At 38.6% G+C, this 15,988-nt stretch overlaps 1 protein-coding gene across 7 annotated transcripts in view; it reads right to left on the minus strand.

Annotated features, from left to right (window-relative positions):
* LOC124148126 (teneurin-m-like) overlaps positions 1–15,988 on the minus strand; it is a 393,541-nt gene that overhangs the window by 337,788 nt on the left and 39,765 nt on the right. The window contains exon 1 of one of the 7 annotated variants that reach the window (XM_048387902.1): positions 4,044–4,168. The exons of the other annotated variants lie outside the window; for them this stretch is intronic. The gene's annotated coding sequence lies outside the window, so the exon portion shown is untranslated. Of the gene's footprint in view, positions 1–4,043; positions 4,169–15,988 lie in introns of those variants that run through there. 7 annotated transcript variants of the gene reach the window in all.

Genomic DNA, 15,988 nt, shown 5'->3' on the forward strand with positions numbered 1-15,988 from the left:
GAGAATTGTGCCATTGTAGCATTGTTGACTGAAATACTGCAAGCAGATGACATCACAGCTGTAATAGAATGAGCCTCCCATCCAATCAATTCCCCTTTTTTGCCTTTGATTTGAAAAATTCTATTTTGGATATGGAAATTCAAATATCAAAGGATTATGCAATATCATTAGCACATAAATATCATTACGGATGTGGAAATAATAGCAGTGCGATGAGATGTATTACTTTGAAATGATAAATGGCTAAATCATGTCGATGCCCTAAACAAACTGATCACACACAAAGCACACGTTATTAAACATGTACAAAAACACAGTAATGTATCACGGTCAATTCGGTCAATGGATATGAAACACATTAACTTGGTGAGATCAACATGCGTTCATTTCACCATCCACAAAAAGCCATCATAAGAGTTTCGGGATCAATACAACAAACTCACAGCTCCAAATGGAAAATATATAAATCAGGATCAATACTTAATCAGACAAATCATGCTTTCTGGCCCCCAAACTGTCCCTTAATTCAATAAGCAAAACATGTGTATAGACTGCTGGCTTCAAAGCCAGACAGAATGGCTTCAATGAAATGGAAGTGTCCTGTACACAGTCGCAAGCTTCAGTAACCACAGGAACAATATGGTGAGGATTTTCGACTTCTGGTCACTTCTGGTCACTTCTGGTCAAGGCTTATCGCCAGTGGTCCAGGCTCATCCCGAGTTGACAGCATGATATCATCTTCAAGCTTCACAAACGAAACTGAAAGGACTTGCTCATGGATTGAAATCAACCATTGACAAGCAATACACTGACCAATCTGTCAATAACTGGTTTGCCTGACCACTTGCTGTGCTTTTGTCTGTGAATACACCTCTAAATGACCACTGGTCAAAATGTCAGTTAAAATCATATCTAAATCACATGCATGCTGGGAATAAAACATGTTGCTGATTTAACAGAAAAACACACGGTGTGTCTTGCAACGTCTGACTTAGTCAATCTCCCAGGCCCAAGAAAATATGAATGAGTCCAACTCAAGTCAAGAATGATTTGGCAAGTACAGATTGCCTCAGCTCTAGAAATTGAGCACTGTTCTGGCCTCGACTTGGATTTTACTTCATAATTAGATATATATTTTCAAATAATATAACCTCATTTCTGGGACTAATGTTTAAGCTGACTAAACCACCTTAGTTTCAGATCAGGTGGTATGTTAAGTCACATAAAAAGATAGTGATGTGATTAGAAATCTAAAGGTGACTTATGACCAACAAGCATCTAGTTTCAACTCCATGGCTCACTAACTCTCATATCTGGAGGTGATAAATCCTCAAACTCGTCAAATACTTCAAAGAAGGGGAGCTGAAGCTATAAATGTCAGGAGTCCACAAACACCACAATAATAGGACGTACATCACTCCAGAGTTCTAGCACATGACAGGCAAAATCTATACATCTAATGATTTTGTTGGGGCCTTGTTTTTTAAGGATGATACTTTCACATCTAAAATGATGAAATTACAACCTGTTTTTAATGAGTATTCGTTACCACAACCGCTTTCAAACGATTTTGAGACACCATATTTCATGACATGCTAATGGATCTTAATCAACATGAAAGATTACAAACATAATTTTTCAGAAAAAAACATAAAAAGTGTGAAATATTATATGTTTCTCCAGTAAAAATATGACACTAGCATATTTATTATAGGTTTCAGACAGTTGAAATGTAATTCCTTAGGGCTATGGCCAATAAGATAACAGTAAATGCCAGTCAAGCACTGCAGACAATCACCAGAGAATTCATTACATTTTTCAATGACACTGACTTGGGAAAGTATATTTAATAACCGAAGTTGGTTTACGCAAAAATTGGCCTTCAATTCAATATACCGATAGGAAAAAAAATATATTAATCAATTTCAACTTCCAAATTGGTTCTGCATTTAATGAATGAACAACAAATAAGTCTTAACACACCGAAAGATAATTGATTGTTTTCTTCTGTTAAAAGATGTTTCATTTGTTATATTCACCATTTTTATGAACAGTGAACAGAAATTTTGTTGTTTTGTTATTGCAACTAATTGTAACATGACCCCAAATTTTCTTTGTCAAATGTCATTTTTTCCTTCTAATTTCAGGTCGATCTTGTAAATGAACTTAATAAAAATTCTAAGGCCTGAGTAAAAAATAAGCAGTACTATGCAGGGATAAACGCTGACTCTAGCCCTGGGTAGTCTCGCTGTGACTGTTTGTCCTTAGTATCGAGAGGGCTAGTAGTATTTCAGACATATGGGGACAGCCCTCATGTTATCACTATTTGGGTTTGCCAAACACTGCCTTTTCATGATATTGGCTACATTGCCCCAAAGAAAGTGGCCAATAGTCAACATGTATAGATGGCAAACCCCTTTTCATGATAATTGTTTTCATTGGTATGTCTGTGACGGACAGAAAAAGGACATAGCTTAATATGACTTAAAATGTTGCAAATCAAAAAACAAAAATGTAATTTTACCAAAGTAATTGGGGAATGACAATTAACATTCAGAGAATATCTAGCAAGCAGCATGGGACTGTGCATTACCATGTATCGCCTGCATAAGGCGAGTTTTTCGTACCTAGGATAAGAGTGGTTTCAATGGGGGTCTCCTGCACAGGAGTTTTGATATTCAAAATTTCATTCATAATTGTTTATATGAATTACGGTGAGATAGTGTGTGAAGTGATCGGTAGATCGCACAACTCAACGTTATTTATACCTACCATGGTCAGATTACCACTATTGATGCCTTGAAACGAACATTAGTGGACAAAAGATGGAGATATATATATATATATCGTAAATGCCATACTTTGACTCATTAAAAGTATTTGTGGTAGTTTGACTATTATAAGTCAGCATATGCAATAACAAGAAGTTAAATTGTTATCAACTGTTTGTTTACCTGGATTTGCTGAAGGGAAATGATGTCATTTGTTTCTGCGGAAGACAAACATGTTTTAATTGCCAATGAAGGGATTGTGTATATGCTGGTGATGTTCTTCATGCGGAAGACAACTGGCACTACATCTCTCAATGACTCAATGACCATAATTTTTTTAAATTGGCACCATATCTCTCAATGACCATAATTTTTTTTTTTAAATTGAAGTTCATTGTTTCCTTTGCATAAACAGTGAGTCTCCAGCACAATATCCCAATTCAGAAGTAAACACATTATAGTCGCCGTGTAAACTGCAATGCATTTCAGTTACCACCCAGGCATACATGAAATTCAAGAGTAAGTTTATACATATTCAGGATCATAAAGCTACATTACCTTTTAATCTGGCTCTTCAGTGCAGAATATCTCTGCCCATCTCAAACAATCAAACACCAACCAACATAGCATGACAACACCTGATTGGTGCAACTCCTGTCTGACAATGCTGGCAACATATTGTATCGATTTTTCAACACAATCATATTCCATAATCCTCGATCGGCATTGTAACTGCATTAGGTTAGCAAGATTGTTATCGAAAACATCCAATACACAATAGAGCCTGGCATGCTGACAATGTACTACTGCAACAGGTTTTATCAATCTGTGAGTAAGCCATACTTTTCATAAAATCTGTCTCCTAGGACATCTAAATCAAGAAACTCCATGGAGAATTGGAATTAAATAGAACCAGAATCAGAGTATTGGCGCTTATTTCCAATATGTCATTTTGCATCTGGACGCAGTGAAATGAAATTATGCAAACTAGCGTTACATAACAAAGACGAAGTGGAAAGTGGAGTGAACGACTTCGCCAAGTACTAAACACGGATAGAATCAATGATTTTTAAAATGTAAATTACTGCTGAGAATACACACTGTGAGCGGGTCTGTCAGTAATGAATGAAGCAGTATTGTAAACATCATAAAGAACCATCCCCAGATGACACACGCGATAGAAATCTATTCAATGTTTCTCCAAGATCACAAACAGGATAAATGACATTTCACAATATTTATAACCATCAAATCAAAGTTTTACTACCTTACCTTGATAGTTTTATCAATTCCACAGCAATAAATGCACACAATCCTCACACACCAACACGATTTATCCCTTTGGACCGCCAAGCTATCCGAATGCCGTTTGCCTCATAGCCAATACAATCAATGCTTTCAAAGCATCAGCTGTTCCGATTCACTGCCCTTCCTAACCCCGCAACACCTGTCGAGTGTATGCTGTCGTCTATTTCCCTGGTCCAGGTGACACATGCTTCGAGTCCATCATGTCCAATAGGTGTCTCAAGGACTCTTAACATCGGCCACCTTGATAGCCGGTCCGATTCAAGTAGATAACCCTTGTGTTGTTTGCTTAGTATAATGTGACCAATGTTCGGCACACGGCCATGCGTTAAAGCACTTTGTAACATCAGATCCCCTGTTTGGGGCTCACATGCTGTCGGGGTAGGGCTTTAACGGGTGTTTGTGGGAGAGTCTGAAGGCTAGAGTTACACTGAGGTGGTTTTGTTCTGACAGCCTACCTCACATGAATATCAATAGATGGTGAAATAGATGTTGTATTGTTAAACGCGATAAGCTGGGCCGTTCGGTGATGAGTCAATACAATGATCCATGTCAAGGGAGTGAATGATGAAGAAGCTTATGTTGGTAAACAAATGCTTATCATAACAGAATATATCCATTTATGAAAAAGTTATGAAAATCATTTGGATGATTTATTCCTTACTAAAACAAATAAAATGTATGCTTACATCAAAGCTTGATCACCAAACTTTCATGACAAATATTTAATGACATTTATATTTTGTCTTCTAATTTTTTTGATAGGTATTGGGTTAAATTAGGTACATGACAGTTGCGTAATTTTCAAAAGTGACAGGAGACACCGGGTCCCAGGAAACCAGATCAATCCACATGGGTAATTGAACCCAGGCCTTAGGTATGATGAGCAAACACACTAACCACAGTACCACTGAACTTGCTGTATACTCCCCACCCCCATGATGAAGACCACTTTGGTTCCCTGTTGGTGAGAACTCTGTATAATTGTCTCAACACAAAAAGGTACTGAAAGTACCAGACTTGTGAGCAAGATGAGGAACTGTAATTGACATAATTAGCACCCGGGCAGTTCACCCAGTCAAAGGGGCTTTAATAGACTAAAAGGTCCCAGATTAAAGTTATACATGAGGTTTAATAAAAACAACATCTTTGAAGCAACCCTGAGTATTAAGGAACCCGCAAGTGTGTTAATGTCAGAGCTGAAATGGGGATGAGTATAGACTGCTAGGGCTGAAACAAGGATCAGAATGTAATTGGGGAGGATTGTTTTACATAATCAGACTAAAATTTGAACTGGTAGAAGAACAAGAACACCTACACCTTTGGGAGAACGTCTCTGTGATCACTGCTCAGTCCTTGAAGATGAAGAACACTGTTTAATGTCTCGTAGTAAAGACTCAGACATAAGGAACACACTAATTAATTCTCTTTCCTCCTCAAAAGAAATAATTTTGAAAGCCTTAAAATCACAGAAAAATATAGCTTACTTTTTAGAAATAATGAACCAGGTAACACAATTAATGTGATATATATACAACTTCAAATAAATCTGAACGATTCATTATAGTTATCTTAGATCATACCATAATATATTGTATTGGTACTTTGTATTGTTATCCTGACTTATTATGTATCTGTTTATATAGCTTATAGCAAACTGTCACTGTTTCTCCATGGAAGGCTGCACAATAAAACATCTTGTATCTTGCAAAAAGGTCCACCAGGGCTTTTACATACCAATGGGAAAATGCTGAAGACGCTAGTACTGATCTGGACACAGATAGTTACCATTGTTTACACTGAATATGTAAGAACGGAGACCCATTTCAACCCTTAGTATTTCTGTGGAGTGGGGTATACACCTACTCCAATACACTGCAGTCAGTGTTGACCCTCATCTGGACAGCCATCAGGACAAATTTTGCTGGGTGAGGTGAGGTGAAATGGGGTTTAACGTCGCGTCCAAGATTATTGCACTTATATAGCGACGTGCATGTACGTGTGTGTGTTTGTGTGGCTGCTTGTACTAGGCCGGACTGATGCCGATTTATAGTGCTAGCTCACTGAGATACCATGCCGCAGTTTACATGAATACCCCACTCAGACACAGTATACTGACTCCGAGCCGGCCAGTCCTTGTTTTAGCCCCTTAATGCCGGGCGCCAGACAGGGTAACAACAAGTACCATCTTTTAACGTCTTTTGGTATGACGCGACTGGGGATCAAACCCCAGACCTTCCGCTCTCCCGGCGGACGCTCTACCACTAGACCACGGAGGCAATCCAATCCTGCTGGGAACCTCCATATGCAAATACAGGGACATCTACATCCCCATGCTGTGTTACTTTGTAAATCGCTGGTATTCCCTGTCCTGAATGGTCCAGATGAACAGAGTAGTGCTGTGCATTGTTCACATCAAATTATCACTCAAATCAACTCTTGTGATTTCACTTAAGAAATACCTGACACTAGGAAACTTGATACATGTTGCAGATTTCCTTGCTACTGTATCCTACGTATTAAGCACCCTGCTTCAATAAACGCCCCCCTGACTAACATTTAGACCAATGTGTAATCTTAATATAAGTGCTCTGGACAAATAAACAAAAAATTCCATTCCATATTTTCTTGAATATATTATGAAAATGTTTTACAGAAAACAGCACCGCAGGAGGGGCAAATAATAATTTTGATCGAAAACAGTTTGCTTCACTCCCGCTCATTTTCTGACACAGATCTCGTTTTATATGGTTTGGTAGGCACACCGTGACATATTGTAAACACCCAGAGCACTTATTACAGTGATTAAGGTAATTCATGGATTAGTTCTAAAAGGATGGTCATAATCTAGTAATCTGGGGGCAGTCAGTTGTGGGGTTTCATTAATTTCATCAATGATTGCACCTCGTCAATACAAGCGTCAGAATATACACCAAGATCACAAAACTCTGTACTTCCAATTAAATACAAATACTTTCTATACAAACTGACACAATCTTCTCATATTGCTGCCAATGACACCAGTTTGGGAACAATCGACAACCACATTCCCCATCATCTCAGTTTGGGCTCATGATTCACACCATACAACAAATCTCATTGACAGTTGAATTATTGACAAAAGAAAGGAGTTCAAATAGGCATTTGTTCGACATAAACACAAAAGTGACACATACCACTTATCAAACCAATCTACCTACACAGTATCTAGGAAGTGGGCAAGAAGGGACGTCATGTCCTGAAATCTATCACTGACAGGATGACAGTGATATCAACAGCACTGCTATGACCACAGATAGCATTAGTCACAATGTTAGATAGCAAATAGACCAGCATTGTTCGTATAGATAGTGCGATAAGTAAAGCGTTACCTGGTGAGCCAGCGACGCGCTGCAATGATACTGTCTGTCAGGGAGCGGAGAAACTGATATATATACTACATACTCTTGAAATCCACATGATATGGACAGACACTAGCGATAAATGTGTCTGTTGCGACTGAAATTGATTGTGTCTGGACTGCAGTCTAATACTTGAGATGGTTCACTATCAGGGGATTAACTTGTTATCAGTCTGTACTGGTGCTTGTAATAATCATATTGAGACTCGTCATCAGAAATTAAACGTCTTATATTTCAAATGAGTGACAGGTATTAAATAAATTGAAAATTTCTGTAGTGTACAGACAAATATGTATCTTTCACAACGAAACCTTGTTAAAGGAGTGAGTTGGGTTTAACGCTGCTCAGTCCAGTATTCCAGTTATATCACGGCGTGTCAGTTTTGTGTGGGTGGAAATCCCGAAGTGATGCAGGTCTTAGACGTTTACCAGTTCAGCAAAACCCATGAGCACAGGGGGCGAAATGGGATTCAAACCCACAGTTATAGGTTTCTGGTGTGTCCAAGGGACGCAACTCTGCACAGCGGAATAGCAGTCTCCTAGACGACTGGGTCAGTCGTGCCCCACTTACTGTCACAGAAATGTTATTGTTTCATGTATTTACAGATTTTTTAAAGGCAAAATGGTTTCATTTGTATCATTTTCACACTGATGATGATGATGATGATGATGTTTATAGTTATGGTTCATCAAAACACTTTCTTCATGACAACTCAATTCCATGCACCCATCACTCCATGCAGATCGAAAATTGAACGTCTTCACGTTCCAAAAATGTCTGACAGTGTATGATGGCTTTACTGAATTACATCTAGGCCCCACATCTAAACAGTCTGTTTGCACATCAATATCAGTATGATCAACTCATTTTGTGGCCTTTTGACATTTACCAACTTCGATCACCATGGGCACTGTGTCCGATTTCACAACTTATTTAATGGAAAACGGAATACAATTTTGACTGTTTTCTTTCCGACATTTTTATAATACTCTACAAATGTACAATCTTCTGTCCAATGTCTGTATTTATGAGCAAAATTATTATGAAATTGCCATGAGGACCTGGACTGTCATCACATGCTCTGACGCCTTGTTCTCAACCCTGAGAGAGTAGACTGAGTGATTTGATCATATTTGGGGGGGCGGGGGGGGGGGGAGATTATTTTCCGGGGTTTTTTTTACAGAAATTATTGTGTATGTAAATGAATGACGATGAGTGATTTGATTGGCTAACATGTATGATGTAGCGAAGACTGGCAATCTGTAGTATACATAAGCCGGGTGTAAACATGAATATGTAATTTTATTTCCATTTGTTTAGATGGTAGGAATTTGAAGCAAGTGATATCTATTGGCCTATTTGTGGAATAATTAGCAGAGGGCTGCAGAAGCGGATTTAACCTACACTAGGGCAGAATTGTCAACAGGAAAACACCCCCTTGATTGATTGAGACGATTCTTGGAGATAATTAACTGAGATAACTGACTGAGATGATTTAAATGATGCTTATGATGCTAAAGATTATTGATGATGATGATGATGATGATGATGATCCCTCTCATAATTCAAGCACAGCCATATTGTTGGTTGGTTGGTTGGTTTGTTGTTTTACGCTGCACTCAGCAATATTCCAGCTATGTGACGGCGGTCTGTAAATAATCGAGTCTGGACCAGACAGCCCAGTGATTAATATCATGAGCATCGATCCACGCAATTGGGATCAATGACATGTAACAACCAAGTCAGCAAGCCTGACCAGCATATACCATTTGCCAGCTCTTACGACAAGCATAGTCGCCTCTTACGACAAGCATAGTCGCCTCTTACGACAAGCATAGTCGCCTTTTATGGCAAGCATGGGTTTCTGAAGACCTATTCTATCCCGGATCTTCAAGGGTCCACAGCCATATAACACTACCATATTGAACATGTAAATAATATGAGAAAACATTTCATCACAATGTTATCTATTTCTGCCAGCTGACACTGTGATGTCTGTCCCTGTGTGTAGACTACAATGCATCCACACTGTTGCATGGTACAAATACAATCAACAAGTATCAAGTCACCACTACATCCTAGGATGCAAATCGTTGAACTTCATATCTAAAACAAAACATAACTATAACATCTATAAGCCATGCTAATATATACGATATATCAGTTTGATATATGACACATAAAGTATGAAATATACAATAACGTCCAATAATATGTAAATATTTCACAAATATTACACAAAGTGTTTGAGTGAGTGAGGTGGGTTTATTACTGATTCGATTATATTCCAGTAATATGACAGCAAGGAAGCAAGCCTGAAGTGATGCAGGTGTCAGCCATTTACCACTTTGTGAACCCAAATGTTTGGTACTGAAAAACCTGGGGACAAAATCAGGGCAAACAGGGAATTGAACCCACAACCATAGTTTTCTGGTCTTTGACAACGGGGCCACCTGTCATGCTGGTGTCCCCACAAAAATGTAGGAAATATGCAGAAACAGAAGCTCCTATCTGTAACCATGGTAACATGACTCCAGAAATAAAACATCATTAAAAAATAAAATTTAAATGAATGAAAATGCATCAATAACACCCAACGATACACATTTACTTCAAATATCAAATTGAAATATACCGGTACTGCTCAAAAGAACGATTTGCCCCAATCATTTATGATTATCTGACAATAGTTCCTAAACTTCTTTTGAGTAGTACATATTAATTTGATACAAACTATAAAAGGATACATCAATTCCATATATCAGACACGATGAAACAAATATTAATTTCATATACGACAGATATATTTCTCTGCATGCTGTTGCATCCAACAGCAACCAAATCCCAAAGTCAAATGAAGCATGTTGCTGATTAGAATACCCAAAATATCAGCATCATACAATAGCATCCCCCTATTGTAGTTCAAGCTCTTCCTATTATTAAATACAAAGCCATGTTGACAATACATACTTGTTACTGCACTGACTGAATCAATCAATCCCCATGTATGTCAAACTGTTTATACACAACCCCCTCCCCCCACCTTCCCACCAATCTCTTCATTAACCTACAAGAAAGCATCATCAAAGTTGCTACTTAACTGCTAGTAACGACAACCTGATACATTTCTGATAACAATGCCGATGGGCCCCTTTCTCTTTGAAGTGCCCTATCAGCGAAGCCCCTGTGCTGTTTACACAGAGCTCAACGATATACGACTATACGCCCTTCATTGATTTTGTGTTAATCTCTCATCTAAGTACAATTCAATACTGATATATCTTGCCAGTGATGTGCTTCTCCGTGGATATTAGCATGCCCGACTGATGTTAACACGGTAAAACCACAATCTACATCAGATAAAAGTGTTGGTGGCATATGCTGTTCTTTAACTGCCAAAACAATTATGATGTTTGTCTTATGTGGCAGAAAATGCATTGACAAATCAGGGTTCTGCATGCAATCTTGCTATTCCATCGGGACTTAGGCAAGGATGATCATTTCTTAAAGATTTTTTCCCCCTGTAAGTCATGATTTATGTTAACGCAGATTCTTTGTTGATGAAAAATGGAATACATTTTTTTAGAAACATTCCGCTCTAGTTAACGCAAACACAGTCTTGGTCTTCCATTGAGTGCAAAACATGAAGGGCAAGACGATTCAAAAGCAATCAATGTTTGACATCAGTGAGAGATCATGAGATCATGAGTGAGTGAGTGAGTGAGTGAGTGAGTGAGTGAGTGAGTGAGTGAGTGAGTGAGTGAGTGAGTGAGTGAGTGAGTGAGTGAGTGAGTGAGTGAGTGAGTGAGTGAGTGAGTGAGCAAGCAGTAGAAGAAACCAAAAATGGCTTTCACGCATTGTACCATGTGGGGAAATGAACCCAGGCCAGCTCCATAACCTAAGATATAATCACATGGCTACCTCACTGCCCCTTTTCTCCAGTCAATATCTTCAAAGAAAAGCCACAGCTTTGAAGCCAGTCTTTCACATCCTGGGTAAATGTTCATCTGCACAATAAGCCATAAGGACGTCCTGACAACAAATCAAAAAGCTGCTATCCTTACAAACTATATGATAATGTCTACAAATCGGGTAAATTGTCCACACTGAAAGACAGTGAGATCAGTTCCCCAAGGGAAGCACAGTTGAAGTCCTCTAACAGTTAATTATGAAAATAAGTGGTGTGACAAGTATGATTACAGGAAATTGAACGTTACTGAACACGTCCAAGTGCCTACAATATCCTATCATTATCCTGGTTAGACTTTCGGTGAACTCGGCTGCAATGGATGTCAAATTATCATAGGCATACCCCGCTGGGTAGGAAAATCGAAATCACACAAGTTTTGAAAATCTATGTAAATCATTATTTCCATACAATTTGTCTTTAGGCTAGTACTTTTTACCCCAGTGTGTCTCGTATTTCAAATGTGAGAGCAGCATAATGGTTCTCTTTGATCAAAAGTTACTTAGAAACCAAATTAAGAGTTATTTCTAAATGTACAATATTTTATTTTGATGCTTGAAGCATTATTAACAGAGGAAGCTGGTAAAAAATGTTCTTTGCTCAATTAAATAGTTTGAAGGCTCTGTTTACGAAAACATGGGTTGCTACAGTGGAAAATTATCATATATTGACAAAAGCATGTTTCAAATCTGCCCAATCAGAATTTTGAAAATCTGTAAACATAACTTGAAAACAGCAGTGAAATTCGAGATTATGTACATCACAATCTCAAAGGACTCGCTCCCATCACCAAATAATACAATCATTTCAGCAAATAGAACAAGACACTCCCAGACTGTTATCAAGGACCATAAACATGTGTGACCACCCCCCACCGTGCTAAAAGCTCTGTAACAATTTCCATTCAAAAAGTAAAACATGTGGGTGGTTGATTCAAGGTGTGATTCATAACTGATTCATTATCAATCATTTCGGCAAGGTGATCAAGAAGTCATGACCTAAAAAACACTCTCCTTCTTTGTTTAAAAAGCCGGAACTAGCGAGGGGCATGTTCGTCACATTAGATGATCAGTGGTCGCCAGCCGGGTGCCAGGGATGTCGGCGCCACAGCAGCCGGCGCCACTGTGTGGTATCTACAGCAGATATAACACCTCTCGGTATCTACTGATCACTATAAGAGGTCCGAGACACACTTTGAGGGGATCGCTGGCAAGGGAATCAGCAAGCGTGAAACTGTCTCAGCCCAGCAATGTCACTGAACAGTGTAATGTACACAGACCTTATGTGTTATCTCTATGGCATCTATCACCACAATTATCTTCCACTACTTTGAGGTAACAAAAAACACAGATGTTTTAGTTTTAAGGCTCTAAATGTACAAAGCTTTCAATGGATGGATGGGTAAATGGATGGATGTCACCTTATTTACAAGAAAGATTTAAGGAATTTTCAGCCTCAAATCTAGAATAAAATGTGGGTACAATGTGTGAAGCCCATTTCTGGTGTCCCCCGTCATGATATTGCTGGATTATTGCTGAAAGCGGCATAAAATAAAACTCACTCACTACAATAAAAGGTGTCTTTGGAAATTATTAAAACAGATTGATGGATAGATACCTGGATGAATGTCTTAGCTGGCTGGATAAATGCCTTATGGTTAAATGAACGAATGATGGATGGACTGATGTGTTGAATACATGAACGAACAAATGAATAAACAAAAGAAAGAAAGAATGAATGAATGAATAAGAAAACCAGGTCATAAATGAACAATCAACCAAACAAATAACTGTGTCAATCTTGACAAGCAAAATGTGTCCTAATTGATAACAGGCAGCCATATACCAGAACTCTGACACAAGCCGTGGCAACAATTCCCTGCTACATTCCTCATGCATGCTTTAATGTTTGAGGGTAACATCAACACAAAGACTCGAGGCACTTCACCGCAATCTACATTATGTACCTGGCGTGTTTATTGCAATGGAATTTCCTGTCTGACATGATGCGAGTGACATCAGTTTATTTGCGGGCTTTGAATTTCAGTCAAGAGCACTCATCAGCCAAGCCCGACAAAGACGCTGTATCAGTGTCTCGTAGGTGTACTACAGGTGTGTCAATTACAGGTAAGTAATCACCCGAGACGCTGTGGTGAGCGGTGATGTCGACTACATCATGTCAAACAGTAAACCACCCTCACTTGTTACCCAATCCATCTGACAACTGGCAATTACCCTGGCTTCACATTATTCAGTTGTGTGGAAAATAGCACCCTCCGGAGTGAAGGCCATTATTATCATGACACAAGTGCTGGCTCTTTTATACCAACATGATAGAGAAACACTGACGTAATTGTCTTGGACAACCTCAAACCTTTAAATCATTTTCAGGCAAATCTTATTTTCACTTAGGTCACAGACAATGCAGCATTGTCTCAAAAAGTGGAAAACTATTACTAGAAACTTTTTTTCCTCATTTTTCGGTGACCCTACATAAGTTATTTTCTCATTAGTCTAAAGACTCTGATGATACAAAGTACAAAAAGTAAGAGTAAAAATATCATCTACAAAACACAATTTTGTCAATCTCACTGAACGCAAACACTTGGTTAAACAGAGATACAAACTTTACAAACAACGCAGATGTGGCACCATATTCAGCTAACTTTTTTAAGAAAACAAAGATCATAAAAAAAATATATTATCTGTAAAACTAAAACGTCAACGCCAGAGAATAACCAGTCTCAATCATCCACGGAAACAGAATCCCCAGGGAACCAAGACATGAAAGAAAGACAATACAAGGTCAAAGGTTCCGTGGCTGATGTAATTCATGTTGCTGCTATGATGACTGTTTGTTTGTTTTATCTTCCAACTGTTGGTCCCCACAGACATTCAAGTAACAAAACAAAGTTAAACTAAATAAAAGGCACGTTTGTCTAATGTCAGCTCACCAAATCTTGCTTTTAAGTCATGTGAAGCACAGTGAGTGAGTGAGTGAGTGAGTGAGTGAGTGAGTGAGTGAGTGAGTGAGTGAGTGAGTGAAACCTGTCAACACTTCTGCAATTAGATGGAGATGGAGATGCAGTAGAGACTATTTCTCCCGCACTAGAGACTATTTCTCCCGCAAAACAGCAGTTTTCATTGAATTTGCCTCCATTGTCACCAAGTAAAAACAAAGAACAGGAATTTTACAATTATGGAAATCTATGAGTAAGTTTTCTGATTAAGTCCATATGCATCCATGCATGTGATACCTCCCTATCTCCTGGAGGGTCCCGGATTAGCGACACTCGCCAGGGGCACGTTTTCTCCTGATGAGCCTTAATTGTCTTGTAATCAACTGGTGATTAAATCCATATGGTGAACGATTTAACAATTTAAACTGTAAAAAAACCTCGGATAGTCCTAACAGGTGCCTGAAGGGTTGGACTTGAAATGAATAATCAGCCGAGTGCTTATCACTTACTGAAATGAACTGTTCTCTTCAGGATCTTAGCATGTTTATTCCTCCATAACTTACAAATATAGACATACATGGCCAGCCTTGTTATACATGACTTTATTGGTTATCAGATTTATCCAAAATTATGTTAAAAAGTCAATATATCTCAAAGTTAAGGTCTTGGAATGAGAACAAAATATGACCAGCAAGCGCCGTCTCCAGATATACTATGCGTGATTGGTTAATTCGATTTAGGGTTCCTCATAGTGTAGGTTTCAAAGGCAAAGTTTGTGTGTGTGTGTGTGTGTGTGAGTGTGAGTGAGTGAGTGAGTGAGTGTAGGTTTCAAAGTCAAAGTTTATGTGAGTGAGTGAGTGAGTGAGTGAGTGAGTGAGGTTTAGCCGCTTTAAGCAATATTCCAGCAATATCACGGCGGGGGACACCAGAAATAGGCTTCATACATTGTACCCATGTGGGGAATCGAACCTGGATCTTCAGCGTGACGAGCGAGTGCTTTAACCACTAACCTACGCGACCGCCCCTCAAAAGTTTATGTAAAACTTGTGTTAATTTGCCTTTAGGCTGATATCGTGACTCGCCTTCACAGAAATATCAGCACACTGAACTGTATCAAATTTCCCGAGAATGTATCATGTGATCATTTTATACAAATTGATTGGCTAATAGTTTGTTAGCGTCACAGATTGGCAATCTAATTTGCATACAACAGGACTAGTCAACCAATAAAATTAAGACAAGTCGAGGCATATTTCATTCATAAATCGTACTAAAACTCAACAGCACTTATAAATATATTTCAATATTTGTTTGCTTTTATCAGAAATAACCTTTGAAAAAAGTGATATGGTAGTGATACTAGGATTATTCTTGGTAGAGGAAAGGCAAACAAAAGTAAAGCTAGCTATATGCATTAAACCATTTGAGTGAGTGAGTGAGTGAGTGAGTGAGTGAGTGAGTGAGTGATCGAGTGATCGAGTGAGTGAGTGAGTGAGTGAGATGCCATTTGACCAGTATTTCACGAGGAAAGTCTGAAGTGAAGCAGGTGTTGGATGTTTGCAACTTTGGTGAAACTAAGAACAGG

Source organism: Haliotis rufescens, unplaced genomic scaffold (assembly GCF_023055435.1).
Source record: "Haliotis rufescens isolate VD_foot unplaced genomic scaffold, xgHalRufe1.0.p SCAF_7, whole genome shotgun sequence".
Classification (NCBI taxonomy): Eukaryota; Metazoa; Mollusca; class Gastropoda; order Lepetellida; family Haliotidae; genus Haliotis; species Haliotis rufescens.